Source organism: Bos mutus, chromosome 2 (assembly GCF_027580195.1).
Source record: "Bos mutus isolate GX-2022 chromosome 2, NWIPB_WYAK_1.1, whole genome shotgun sequence".
In the NCBI taxonomy this organism is placed as follows: domain Eukaryota; kingdom Metazoa; phylum Chordata; class Mammalia; order Artiodactyla; family Bovidae; genus Bos; species Bos mutus.
In genome coordinates this window covers 125,841,144-125,856,013 of record NC_091618.1, presented here as the reverse complement: position 1 = coordinate 125,856,013, position 14,870 = coordinate 125,841,144, and positions in this window count along the sequence as shown.

The following is a 14,870-nucleotide window of genomic DNA, read 5'->3' as shown; positions in this document are numbered from 1 at the left end:
GGAGATGGTGAGGGACATGGAAGCCTGGTGTGTTGCAGTTCATGAGTCTTGAAGAGTTGGACAGGAGTTGGTCACTGAACAACAAAATTGACAAATCAGTGTATGTATGTATGTGTGTATGTAATGTATGTGTCCCTCTGTATACCTTTATGTATGTGTGTGTATAGAAATAATCAATTCTGCCTGAAGATTCACAGATGACTCCTCCTCAGAAATGGTGTTTAAGTTGACACCTCATGAAGGTGTTCACAAATTGAACAAGGGGTCTAGGGTCATTCCAGGTAATAGGAAAGGCACTGCAAAGACACGCTGATATTATTTTACCCATCTCTTTTCCTTTTTTCCCTCCTTTTCCTTCTTGTTCAAGTTCTTCTCTGCTCTCCCCCTTTCTCTCTGGTATATGCTTAGCTCTTCAATTTCTTTTCTCACTAGTGCCTTCCTCTAGACTTCTGAAAACCCATAAGTAACATATATATATATCAGATCAGTCACTCAGTCGTGTCCGACTCTTTTCGACCCCACGAATCGCAGTACGCCAGGCCTCCTTGTCCCTCACCAACTCCCGGAGTTCACTCAGACTCACATCCATTGAGTCAGTGATATATATATAAAGGGCCATCATATATTTAAAGATGGCCCTTCCTTGAAGTATGCAACCCTGTACTGAGAGGCAGGGGACAAGTGAATGAATCTGGGATTCATCTCCAGTCCCTGTTCTCTAGAAGCCCTGGGTAGGATACATCCTGGATCACCTTTTGAGATGATGTGACTCTGCTGCTGCTGCTAAGTCGTTTCAGTCGTGTCGACTGAAGCTTCAGTCGCTTCACTCTGTGCGACCCCATAGATGGCAATCCACCAGGCTCCCCCATCCCTGGACTCTAGACTCCTCTAATATATTCCCTTAGATCTGTTAGGCAAAATCTATAATAATCCTTTGGCATGACTTTTCTAGCCCTGAAAGGTTTTATATCAAAAGTTCAGTCTGAGACTCTATAAAAGTTTCAGCAAAGCAAAACGTCTATGATCAATTATGGTTATATAAATCATTAGGCCAAGTTTGTTAAGACCAGACCTATATCACAAACAAGTCTTCATTTGGTTTTATTTTTTTATTTAACAGTTTATTATCAGCCATTTAAAATCACAGTCTCTATTTCTTTAAAATTTTAATTTATTTATTTTAATTAGAGGCTAATTACTTTACAATATTGTATTGGTTTTGCCATGCGTCAACCTGAATTCTCCACGGGTGTACACGTGTTCCCAATTCTGAACCCCCCTTCCACCTCCCTCCCCATAACATCCCTCTGGGTCATCCCAGTGCACCAGCCCCAAGCATCCTGTATCCTGCATCGAACCTGGACTGGTGACTTGTTTCTTATATGAAATGACAGTGATTTTAGGGAGAAAAAGATGTTTTAGTCACTCAGTCAGTCAGTTCAGTCGCTCGGTCGTGTCCGACTCTTTGCGACCCCATGAATCACAGCACGCCAGGCCTCCCTGTCCATCACCAACTCCCGGAGTTCACTCAGACTCACATCCATCGAGTCAGTGATGCCATCCAGCCATCTCATCCTCTGTCATCCCTTTCTCCTCCTGCCCCCAATCCCTCCCAGCATCAGAGTCTTTTCCAATGAGTCAACTTTTCGCATGAGGTGGCCAAAGTACTGGAGTTTCAGCTTTAGCATCATTCCTTCCAAAGAAATCCCAGGGCATCCCAAATTGTTAATTGAGGTCTGTGTCTATTGAGACTCATTTCCTGGATAGTTCTTTGATGTTAGGGTATATTAATGTAAAATTTAATTAAATTATTAAAGGACACTCTAGGTTTATTTCTGAAGCTTCTCTCAGTAATCTATCTTTGGATGAAGGTCAGATGCCTCATGCATGACCTACAACCAAGATGGGAAAATGACATAATTTAAGGAACTGTCTCCAATATGGGTCTTCCCTGGTGGCTCAGTGGTAAAGATTCCACCTGCCAAAGCAGGTGAACCAGGCTTGATCTCTGGGTAAGGAAGATCCCTTGGAGAGGGAAATGGTAACCTGCTCCAGTATGCTTGCCTGGAGAATCCCCACGGACAGAAGAGCCTGGCAGGCTACAGTCTATAGGGTCACAAAGAGTCAGACATGACTGAGCAACTAAAAAACAATAACAGCACACGCCTCTTGATACAACTGTCTTCTCTTCCTTTAATCTCTTGAGATAGTTTTCTTTCCTCCTCTTAGTTTTTCTTTTTTCTTCCCTTTCTTCAGTTCAGTCCAGTCGCTCAGTCATGTCCAACTCTTTGTGACCCCATGGACTGCAAGACCCCAGGCCTCCCTGTCCATCACCAACTTCTGGAGTTTACTCAAACTCATGTCCATTGAGTCGGTGATGCTATCCAACCATCTCATCCTCTGTTGTCCCCTCCTCCTCCCACTTTCAATCTTTCCCCAAATCAGGGTGTTTTCAAATGAGTCAGTTCTTCACATCAAGGTGGCCAAAGTCCTAGAGTTTCAGCTCCAGCATCAGTCCTTCCAATGAATATTCAGGACTGATTTCCTTTAGGATGGATTGGTTGGATCTCCTTGCAGTCCAAGGGACTCTCAAGAGTCTTCTCCAACACCACAGTTCAAAAGCATCAATTCTTCTGTGCTCAGCTTTCTTTAGAGTTCAAATATCACATCCATACATGACTACTGGCAAAAGCATAGCTTTGACTAGACAGATCTTTGTTGACAAAGTAATGTCTCAGCTTTATAATATGATATCTAGGTTGGTCATAACCATTCTTCCAAGGAGTAAGCCTAATTTAATTTCATGGCTGCAATCACCATCTGCAGTGATTTTGGAGCCCAGAAAAATAAAGTCAGCCACTGTTTCCCCTGTTTCCCCATCTATTTGCCATAAGTGATGGGACCCGATGCCATGATCTTAGTTTTCTGAATGTTAACTTTAAGCCAACTTTTTACTCTCCTCTTACACTTTCATCAAGAGGCTCTTTAGTTTTCCTTCACTTTCTGCCATAAAGGTGGTGTTATCTGCATATCTGAGGTTATTGATATTTCTCCCAGCATTCTTGATTCCAGCTTGTGCTTCATCCAGCCCAGTGTTTCTCACGATGTACTCTGCATATAAGTTAAATAAGCAGGGTGACAGCATACAGCCTTGACATACTCCTTTCCCTCATTTCAGGTCCTGTTCTGTTTCTCCCTTACCTGCTTACAGATTTCTCAAGAGGTAGGTCAGGTGGTCTGGTATTCTCATTTCTTGAAGAAATTTCCACAGTTTGTTGTGATCCACACAGTCAAAGGCTTTGGCATAGTCAAAAAGCAGAAACAGATACTTTTCAGGAACTCTCTTGCTTTTTCGATGATCCAGTGGATGTCGACAATTTGATCTCTGGTTCCCCTGCCTTTTCTAAATCCAGCTTGAACATCTAGAAGTTCATGGTTCATGTATTGTTGAAGCCTGGCTTGGAGAATATTGAGCATTACTTTACTGGTGTGTGAGATGAGTGCAATTATGTGATAGTTTGAGCATTCTTTGGCATTGCCTTTCTTTGGGGTTGGAATGAAAACTGACCTTTTCCAGTCCTGTGGCCACTGCTGAGTTTTCCAAATTTGCTGACATATTAAGTGCAGCACTTTCATAGCATCATCTTTTAGGATTTGAAATAGCTCAACCGGTATTCCATCACCTCTACTAACTTTGTTCATAGTGGTGCTTCCTAACACCCACTTGACTTCACATTCCAGGATGTCTGGCTCTAGGTGAGTGATTATACCATTGTGATTATATGAGTTGTGAAGATCTTTTTTGTATAGTTCTTCTGTATAGTTCCACCTCATCTTAATATCTTCTGCTTAAGTCATAACATTTCTGTCCTTTATTGAGCCTATCTTTGCATGAAATGTTCTCTTGATAGCTCTAATTTTCTTGAAAAGATCTCTAGTCTTTCCGATTCTATTGTTTTCCTTTATTTCTTTCTGCTGGTCACTGAGGAAGGTTTTCTTATTTCTCCTTGGTATACTTTGGAACGCTGCATTCAAATGGGTATATCTTACCTTTTCTCTTTTGCTTTTCACTTCTCTCTTCTTCACAGCTACTTGTAAGACCTCCTCAGAAAGTCATTTTGCATTTTTGCATTTCTTTTTCTTGGGGATGTTCTTGAATCCTACCTCCTCTACAATGTCATGAACCTCCGTCCATACTTCTTCAGGCGCTCCGTCAATCATATATAATCCCTTAAAGCTATTTCTCATTTCCACTGTATATTCATAAGGGATTTGATTTAGGTCATAGCTGAATGGTCTGATGGTTTTCTCCACTTTCTTCAATTTAAGTCTGAATTTGGCAATAAGTTCATGACCTAAGCCACAGTCAACCCTTGGTCTCATTTTTCCTGACTATATAGAGCTTCTCTGTCTTTGGCTGCGAAGAATATAATCAATCTGATTTCAGTGTTGACCATCTGGTGATGTCCATATGTAGAGTCTTCTCTTGTGTTGTTGCAAGAGTGTTTTTGCTATGACCAGTGCATTCTCTTGGCAAAATTCTATTAACCTTTGCCCTGCTTATTCTGTACTCCAACGTCAAATTTGCCTGTTTTCTACTTTTGCATTCCAGTCCCCTATGATGAAAAGGACATCTTTTTTGGGTGTTAGTTCTAGAAGGTCTTGTAGGTCTTCATGGAGCCGTTCAACTTCAGCTTCTTCAGTGTTACATGTTGGGCATAGACTTGGATTACCATGATATTGAATGGTTTGCCTTGGAAACAAACAGAGATCATTCTGTCTTTTTTTAAGACTGCATGCAAGTACTGCATTTCAGAATCTTTTTGTTGACTATGATGGCTACTCCATTTCTTCTAAGGGATTCCTGCCCACAGTAGTAGATAAAATGGTCATCTGTTAAATTCACCCATTCCAGTCCATTTTCGTTCGCTGATCCCTAAAATGTGGACGTTCACTCTTGTCATCTCCTGTTTGAGTACTTCCAATTTGCCTTGATTCATGGACCTATCATTCCATGTTCCTATGCAATATTGATCTTTACAGAATTGGACGTTGCTTCCATCACCAGTCACATCCACAACTGGGTGTTGCTTTGCTTTGGCTCTGTCTCTTGATTTTTTTCTGGAGTTATTTCTCCACCCATCTCTAGTAGCATATTGGGACCTACTGATCTGGGGAGTTCACCTTTCAGTGTCCTATCTTTTTGCCTTTTTGTACTGCTCATGGGGTTCTCAAGGCAAGAATACTGAAATGATTTGCCACTCCCTTCTCCAGTGGACCACATTTTGTCAGAACTCTCCTCCATGATTTGTCTTATTGGATGGCCCTACATGGCATGGCTCATAGTTTTGTTGAGTTAGACAAAGCTGTGGTTCATGTAATCAGATTGGTTAGTTTTCTCTGATTGTGGTTTTCAGTCTATCTGCACTCTGATGGTGAAGGATAAGAGGCTTATGGATTATGGGAGAGACTGACTGAGGGGGAAACTGGGTTTTGTTCTGATGGGCGGGGCCATACTCAGTAAATCTTTAATCCAATTATCTTTTGATGGGTGGAGCTGTGTTCCCTCCCTGTTATTTATCTGGGGCCAAACTATGGTGGAGTGTCAAGTGGCCTAGAGGAGATACCTCACGTCCAAGGTCAGGAGTGTCGGCTGTGAGGAGAAACCCCACGCCCAAGATAAGGAGCAGCAGCTGCGCTTTGCTGGAGCAGTTGAACAGATACCCGATATCCAAGGTAAGAGAAACCCTAGCAAGATGGTAGGTGCTGAGAGAGGGCATCAGAGGGCAGACAGACTAAACCACAATCACAGAAATCTAGCCAATCTGATCACATGGACCACAGCCTTGTCTAACTCAATGAAACTAAGCCATGCCATGTAGGGCCACCCACAATGGACGGGTCATGGTGGGGAGATCTGACAGAATGTGGTCCACTGGAGAAGGGAATGGCAAACCACTTCAGTATTCTTACCTTGAGAACCCCATGAACAGTATGAAAGGCAAAAAGATAGGACACTGAAAGATGAACTTCCCAGATCGGTAGGTGCCCAATATGCTACTGGAAATCAGTGGAGAAATAACTCCAGAAAGAATGAAGTGATGGAGCCAAAGCGAAAACAACACCCAGTTGTGGATGTGACTGGTGAGGGAAGCAAGGTCTGATGCTGTAAAGAGCAATATTGCATAGAAACCTGGATTGTTAGGTCCATGAAAAGGATAAATAGGAAATGGTCAAATAGGAGATGGCAAGAGTCAATGTCGACATTCTAGGAGTCAGTGAACTCAAATGGACTGGAACGGGTGAATTTACTCAGATGACCATTATATGTACTACTGCGAGCAGGAATCCCTTAGAAGAAATGGTGTAGCCATCGTAGTCAACAAAAGAGTCTGAAATGCAGTACTTGGATGGAATCTCAGAAACAATAGAATGATCTCTGTTTGTTTCCAAGGCAAACCATTCAATATCATGGTAATCCAAGTCTATGTCCCGACATGTAACACTGAAGAAGCTGAAATTGAACAGCTTCAACTGTTGTAGGTCTTCTTTGTTGAAGACCTACAAAACCTTCCCGACATGTAACACTGAAGAAGCTGAAGTTGAACAGCTTCAACTGTTGTAGGTCTTCTTTGTTGAAGACCTACAAAACCTTCCCGACATGTAACACTGAAGAAGCTGAAGTTGAACAGCTTCAACTGTTGTAGGTCTTCTTTGTTGAAGACCTACAAAACCTTCCAGAACTAACACCCAAAAAGATGTCCTTTTCATCATAGGGGACTGGAATGCAAAAGTAGGAAATCAAGAAACACCTGAGGTAACAGGCAAATTTGGCGTTGGAGTACAGAATAAGCAGGGCAAAGGTTAATAGAATTTTGCCAAGAGAATGCACTGGTCATAGCAAAAACCCTCTTCCAACAACACAAGAGAAGACTCTACACATGGACATCACCAGATGGTCAACAACGAAATCAGATTGATTATATTCTTTGCAGCCAAAGATGGAGAAGCTCTATACCATCAGGAAAAACAAGACCAGGAGCTGACTGTGGCTTATATCATGAACTTACTGCCAAATTCAGACTTAAATTGAAGAAAGTGGAGAAAACCACTAGACCATTCAGGTATGTCCTAAATCTAATCCTTTATGATTATACAGTGGAAGTGACAAATAGCTTAAGGGACTAGATTTGATAGACAGAGTGCCTGATGAACTATGGATGGAGGTTTGTGACATTTTACAGGAGGCAGGAATCAAGATCATTTCCAAGGAAAAGAAATGCAAAAAAGAAAAATGACTGTCTGAGGAGGCCTTACAAATAGTTGTGAAAGAAGAGAAGTAAAGGAGAAAAGGTAAAATATAGCCATTTGAATGCAGAGCTCCAAAGTATAGCAAGGAGAGATAGGAGAGCCTTCTTCAGTGATCAGTGCAAAAAAATAGAGGAAAACAATAGAATTGGAAAGACTAGAGATCTATTCAAGAGATACCAAGAAAAAATTTCATGCAAAGATGGGCTCAATAAAGGACAAAAATGTTATGACTTAACAGAAGCAGAAGATATTAAGAAGAGGTGGCATTAATACACAGAAGAACTATACAAAAAAGATCTTCACAACCCAGATAATCACAATGGTATAATCACTCACCTAGAGCCAGACATCCTGGAATGTGAAGTCAAGTGGGCCTTAGGAAGCATCACTATGAACAAAGCTAGTGGAGGTGATGGAATATCAGTTGAGCTATTTCAAATTCTGAAAGATGATGCTGTGGAAGTGCTGCACTCAATATGTCAGCAAATTTGGAAAACTCAGCAGTGGCCACAGGGCTGGAAAATGTCAGTTTTCTCTCTAATCCCAAAGAAAGGCAATGCCAAAGAATGCTCAAACTACCACACAATTGCAACATGCTAGCAAAGTAATGCTCAAAATTCTCCAAGCCAGGCTTCAGCAATACATGAACCATGAACTTCCAGATGTTCAAGCTGGATTTAGAAAAGGCAGAGATCAAATTGCGAACATCCACTGGATCATTGAAAAGCAAGAGAATTCCTGAAAAACATCTGTTTCTGTTTTATTGACTATGCCAAAGCCTTTGACTGTGTGGATCACAATAAACTGTGGAAAATTCTAAAAGAGATGGGAATACCAGACCACCTGACCTGCCTCTTGAGAAACCTGTATGCAGGTCAGGAAGCAACAGTTAGAACTGGACATGGAATAACAGACTGGTTCCAAATCAGGAAAGGAGTATTTCAGGGCTGAAAAGTGTCACCCTGTTTATTTAACTTATACGCGGAGCACATCATGCAAAATGTTGGGCTGAATGAAGCACAAGGTGGAATCAAGATTGCTGGGAGAAATATCAGTAACCTCAGACATGCAGATGACACCACTCTTATGGCACAAAGCAAAGGAGAACTAAAGAGCCTCTTGATGAAAGTGTAAGAGGAGAGTGAAAAAGTTGGCTTAAACCTCAACATTCAGAAAACTAAGATCATGGCATCAGGTCCCATCACTTCATGGCAAATAGATGGGGAAACAGTGGAAACAGTTGCTGACTTAAATTTTTGGGCTCCAAAATCACTGCAGATGGTGATTGCAGCCATGAAATTAAAAGACGCTCACTCCTTGGAAGGAAAGTTATAACCAACCTAGACACCATATTGAAAAGCAGAGACATTACTTTGCCAGCAAAGTCTGTCTAGTTAAGGCTATGGTTTTTCTAGTAGTCATGTATGGATGTGAGATTTGGAATATAAAGAAAGCTGAGCGCCAAAGAATTGATGCTTCTGAACTGTGGTGTTGGAGAAGACTCTTGAGAGTCCCTTGGACTGCAAGGAGATCCAACCAGTCCATTCTGAAGGAGATCAGCCCTGGGATTTCTTTGGAAGGACTGATGGTGAAGCTGAAACTCCAATACTTTGGCCCCCTGATGCAAAAAGCTGACTCATTTGAAGCGACACTGATCCTGGGAAAGATTCAAGGTGGGAGGAGAAGGGGACAACAGAGCAGACTCAATAGACATGAGTCTGGGTAAACTCTGGGTATTGGTGATAGACAGGGAGGCCTGGAATGCTCCAGTCCATGGGGTCACAGAGTCTGATAGGACTTAACGACTGAACTGAAACTGAACTGAATGGAAACTATGGTGGAGGTAATGAAGATAATGGTGATCTCCTCCAAAAAGTCCATGCCTGTACTGCTACACTCAGTGCTGTCAACCCTGCATCATGCCGCTGCTGACCCACGCCTCTGCTAGAGACTCTTGGACACTCTGGGACAAGTTTGGGTCAGTCTCTTTTGGGGTCACTGCTCCTTTCTCCTGGGTCCTGGTGTGTACAAGTTCTGTTTGTGCCCTCCAAAAGTCTATTTCCTAGTCCTGTGTAAGTTCTGGCAGCTCTGTGGTGGAGTTAATGGTGACCTCATCCAAGAGGGCTTATGCCATACCTGTCTGCTCCACCCCACCATACCCATTCCCTTTCTTCTTATTTTTATTATATTCTCCTTTCTTTTTTGTATAACCTCTGCTGTACTTATCATAATATGACACTTTAGTAGACACTTGGTGATGGTAGTTGCTAAGTCACATCCAACCCTGTTGCAATCCCATGGAGTGTAGCCCGCCAGGCTCCTCTATCCACTGAATTCTCTAGGCAAGAATATCGGAGCAATGACTTTAGCTTCACCCCCATCATCTGGTCCTGAAGGCCTCACTCTCCATTCTGAGTTCTCAGAAGATGGTTCTTGGATGCTGGTGAAGTGAAAGCACTTCCTCTGTATCACTGGAGGAAAGTCAACAATGATCTCTGCAAAGAAGGTAGCTGAGAAGCGGCATAACCCCGTGGATAGCATCTGTAGAAAACTGTGAGCCATCCAAAAGAGAGAAGACATTTCTGATCCCATCCAACCGATGATCAAACACCAGTCTAGCAGTTTTTACAGCCCACAGACTAACCCCAAGAAAGATTTTGAAGAGATCCTGAAAAAAATGATGGATGAGCACATCCCTCTGCTCGACATGCTCTACTTCAGTCCTGAGAAAGACGGCGCCTTCACTTCACAGTCTCAGATAGTGTCTCCAAGAACCCCATCCATCTCTCATATCAGCTCTCCTGAGAATGCAACATACTCACTTATCCTCACAAGTTCTGAAAACATCTCAAGGCTGAGATCACAGAACTCCCAGAATTATACATCTTTGACACAGCAAATCACAAAAAGGGAGCTCTTCGCTAACAAGGATTTGACTAACTATTGTAATGGAAATGATTTTAGTAACTTAGCACTTGACTTTGATTCCACCTCTGATCAGAGCTCTGAATTTTTAACTCAGGATTCAGTGGTGAAAAAAATTATCTCTGAATGAAGAGGCGTGGAAACAAGGAACTGACGATGGCAAGGAAGATGTAACCTATAGCAACAACAGGACCTGTGAAGAGTTGCTTAGGAGTATTTTTAATGTACGTGACTCCAAATGCAGAGTCACGTACTCTGCATTGAATAATTTTTACTGAGCTTATCATCAGTTTTACCAGCTGCAGTCATTGACTGGAACTATTTACATCTTATATGTGTTGCCTCACAAGAAATACATACTTCATATACATACAACCACTGTACAAATTTAGCTCCAATTTTTAAGTCAATTTTAGATTTTCACTTCTCCTTTTCTTAGAGATGTGCTCTTTAAAATTTCCACATGTTTAGCATGTCAATGTTCATGATCACTGTAACAAAATTAATAATATGGAGAAAAGAAAGGAAAAAAAGAACTCATCAGTAATCCTGTTTCCCTGAGTAACTGATGTTAATGATTTGTTGTATAACCTGCCCCCACAAATTCCTCAGTCAATATGGTTTTCTTTCATTTGGATTAAAACTTTTTTATTATAGAAACTTTCAAACATATACAGAAGTGGAGAGGGTATTATGACCCTTATACATGTGTCATAAATAATGATGTCTCATTTTTCCTCCACTTTCCTCTGCTCCACTCTGGATTGTTCCTGTTGTTGTTCAGTTGCTAAGTTGTGTCCGACTCTTTTGCGACCGTAGGGACTGTAGCTGGCCAGGCTCTTCTGTCCTCAACTATCTCCCACTAAGTCTGGATTAGTTGGAGGCAAGTCCAAGACATCATATTATTTCATGTGTAAACACTTCAGTACATTCGAAAGACAAAGACTGATTTCAGATACAGCTATACAATGTCTTTAAAATTTTTTTATTTTTAAATTCTATTATTGGAGTATAATTGCTTTGCAATGTTGTGTTTGTTTCTGTTGTACAATGAAGTGAATCAGCTATATGTATACACATATACCCTCCCTTTTGAGCCTCCCTCTCACCCCCACATCCCACCTCTATAGGTCACTGCAGAGCACCGAGCTGAGCTCCTGAGCTATACAAAACTTCACACTAGCTGTCTATTTTTCACATGCACAATGTCATTTTTATGACTAAAGCTGTAAATTAATTTCTTAATATCAAATACCTTACCAACATTCAAGTTTTCTCATTTGTATGAAAAGTTTATATTTTCTTAAATAGTTTATTTGTTCAAATCAGTATTAAAGAAAGGGTTGTTCATTGTTATTGGTTATCTGAAGTTTATATTTTCTTAAATAGTTTATTTGTTCAAATCAGTATCCAAGAAAGGGTTGTTCATTATTATTGGTTATCTGCCTTATCTCTCTGTTCCTTTTCCATTCTTTTTATATTTTAAGTTATTTGTTAATGAAACTGGCTATTTTATCTCCTCATTTTCTCCAATCTGAATTTTAGTGACTGTGTGACCATAGAAACACAACCTGGTTTTTGTCCCCTATATTTAGAGGCTTGATCAGGTAAATGTTTTATCTTTTTTTTTTTTTTTTGCAGACTCTGTATAAATGGTGTATTTTTTTTTTTCTTCTGCCACATCAAGTGGCAGGCATGTGGGATCTTAGTTCCTTGGCCAGGGATCAAACTCTCACCCCCAGAATTAGAAGCATGGAGTTTTAACCGGACCACCAGAAAAGTCACAGTATATGTAATTTTATCAAAAGATTAAACAATTTGAGAGTGAAGGCCTAGATTTATTCTTGCATTAGATGTTGTGAAGGTTAGTAGTTTATCATTCCTTCCTACTTTATTAACTGGGATATCTATAAAAAGAAACTCTATGCTGCTTATCAGTTGATATGGCTGTGGCTGAGTCTTGTTTCCCAAAGGAAAGGCTAGATAAAAGCTTGATTGTGTTTCTAATTGAAAATAAACTCCAGATATTGTGTCTCTTTAAAAAAAAAAAAAAGAATACTGTAACAGGTTGCTATGTCCTTCTCCAGGGGAATCTTCCTGACCCAGGAATCGAACCTGGGTCTCCTGCACTGCAGGAGATTCTTTACCAACAGCTAGAAGGGAAGCATAAAGTAGACACTTAGAGATTTTTATTTACTTAACTAAAAATAAATGAGAGTTTCAGGCTTTCATTATGTGCACAAAAAACATATAAGTAAATGTGCTTTTATATATCTCCTTGGAAAAAAATCTTTATGATGATTTTCTGCAGAAAAAATACTTCCTTATCTGTATGTTTGATGCTACTAAGAATGGCTGGTTATTTTCCTGATGGCAGATGTGCTGCCATTTATCATGAGCTGTGGAAAATCCGTGAGTAGTAGTGTTGAATCAGTGGAAACATTTTCCTTCAAATTTCTAGAAATCATGAAAATGAAACCTGTAATGCTTGTCAAACAGGCTCTGGAATAACATTTTGTAAGTTTAGGCAGCAAAGAAATGCTTTGTCACAAAGGTGAGAATGATATAGGTAGGACTTTTTAGGCAGTTTGGATACTAGAATGGGAACCACTGAGAAATCAGTTTATCTGACAGTAAGCAAAATGTAAAGGGTCTCTGTAAGCATCCTGCAAAGGGAAAATTGAAATGATCAAATAAGGTAAATAAAAAAAAAAATCTACATGAAACTCTGGGCTTGGGCAGTAAATAAAAAGTTGAGAAAGGGACAGGCAGAGAGAGTACAGAAATCCATAGGTAAATGTTAGGTTTCATTTGCAGGTAATCACTTCATTGTGACTGCACATGAGAATTCTCAGAGTACTTAAAAAAAATACCAGTGCAGTGAAGGGCCTGGACAGATGTGTTTTGTCTTGTTTTTTTTTTTTTTCTTGTTTTTTGTTCCCCAAATGATTCTTATGATCTCATAAGAATCTCAATATTACATGACTTGCCCCCAAAACTCTTTTCTAGCCATTTTTTAGTGATGAGCAAAACTACTAGTTAACTCCTTTATATCATCTATTATAAAACTAAATATTAAAGGTGAAACAAAAAAAAATTACTGAAATTTAAGTGTAGCGATGCACCTCAGCCTATCTAAGCTTCATTATTTTATAACCAGGAAGGGAGGAAATTGTGGAATCTTCTCTGAATCGTACTAATAGAGAATTATTGTTTTTCTTCATTTTGTGGCATTTCAGGAGGTGTTGTAAAAATATCAGCTATGGGTGCCCCTAAAAGTTATTGTTCCTTAAAAGAAAATAAAAAAATCTAGTTATCAGAATATTGTTTTAAGGAAGTACTTGCCAGGGAAGCATGAATGCGAGTTGTGAACAATAAGAGAGAGACCCTAAGATCAAACTTTTATTTACTCACGTTGATGTACTTATTGTCTAATCTGTGATAGGGGAGGGACAATCTCTGTTTTGTTCATTGTCAGACATTTCTTTCTCTGAGTCTGGAACATAGTAGCTGCTTTGTATGTTTACTGAAACAATAAAATTTATTAGAAGGGAGGGAAAAAGCTGATGGTGGGCATCCTGTAGAGAAAACATTAAGTGCCAGAGATGTCCAAAGCTGTTGGAGAGGGGAAAATGTTGCTTCTGATATAATAATCTTGGGTATTTCATAGAATTAGACTCCTGATTTTGGTGGCAAGAGAGGGGATATTACTAGGGTTGGATGAGTCTTGGTGAAGGGGTGTACATATCACTTAGAGAAGGTTCCATCTCCTTCAAAAGCAAGAGAAGCTAGAGCCCAGGGACAAACAGCTACCATCTCAGAAGAATCACTGTTATTTCATCATTTTAATGAAGTATTCATTTTAAGGTAGGAAATACCCCATGAAAATACTCTGACATAATGAAGAGTGAGAGACTTGGAAGCAAGGAAAGTTGGAGTTACTCTTTAAAGCAGTGTTTTAAGATGGATAGTTTCATTAAGTCATTGTGTCTTGATTGGAATAGATTTGGATAAGCTTGTTTTTTGTTTGTTTTCTCTTAATTTTTACAGTTAAAGTGATACCTGTAATAATACACTACCTAGAGAATTTGTACCTTCATATCTTTCATACATTTCATTGGTATGATGTTATACTTTTATATTAATTGTATTATATCATATATATTAAAATTACAATTTGACTTATATTGCCTCTTCTTTTTCAGTTCTATTTTTTAATGAATTTTTCTCTTTTCAGCAATGCAGGGTAAAATTAATCAGCAAGGACAACAATAGACTTTTAACAAGAGTTTCTGAGCAAACACTACCCACAATCTGATAATGTAAATATAGGAAATGAAAAGCAACAGAAAAAGAAAACCAAAAAATTTCCACTAACATTTTTATCAGCCCTATCATATTGAACATCAACTTTTCCTTATTTACAGACATAATAATTTTCTATATTTATAAGAAACTTAGATTTTCCTGGCAGATGGGCGATAGATACCATGTCAGCATTTTTTTTTTTTTTCCCAAAATTCTGACAAAACTTTTGTCAAAACTTGTGAGGGGAATTTCAAATGAGAGTTATTAAACTGTATTAGATAATCATTTAATAATAGAGAAAAAGTGTTAATGTCAGCAGTTAACAT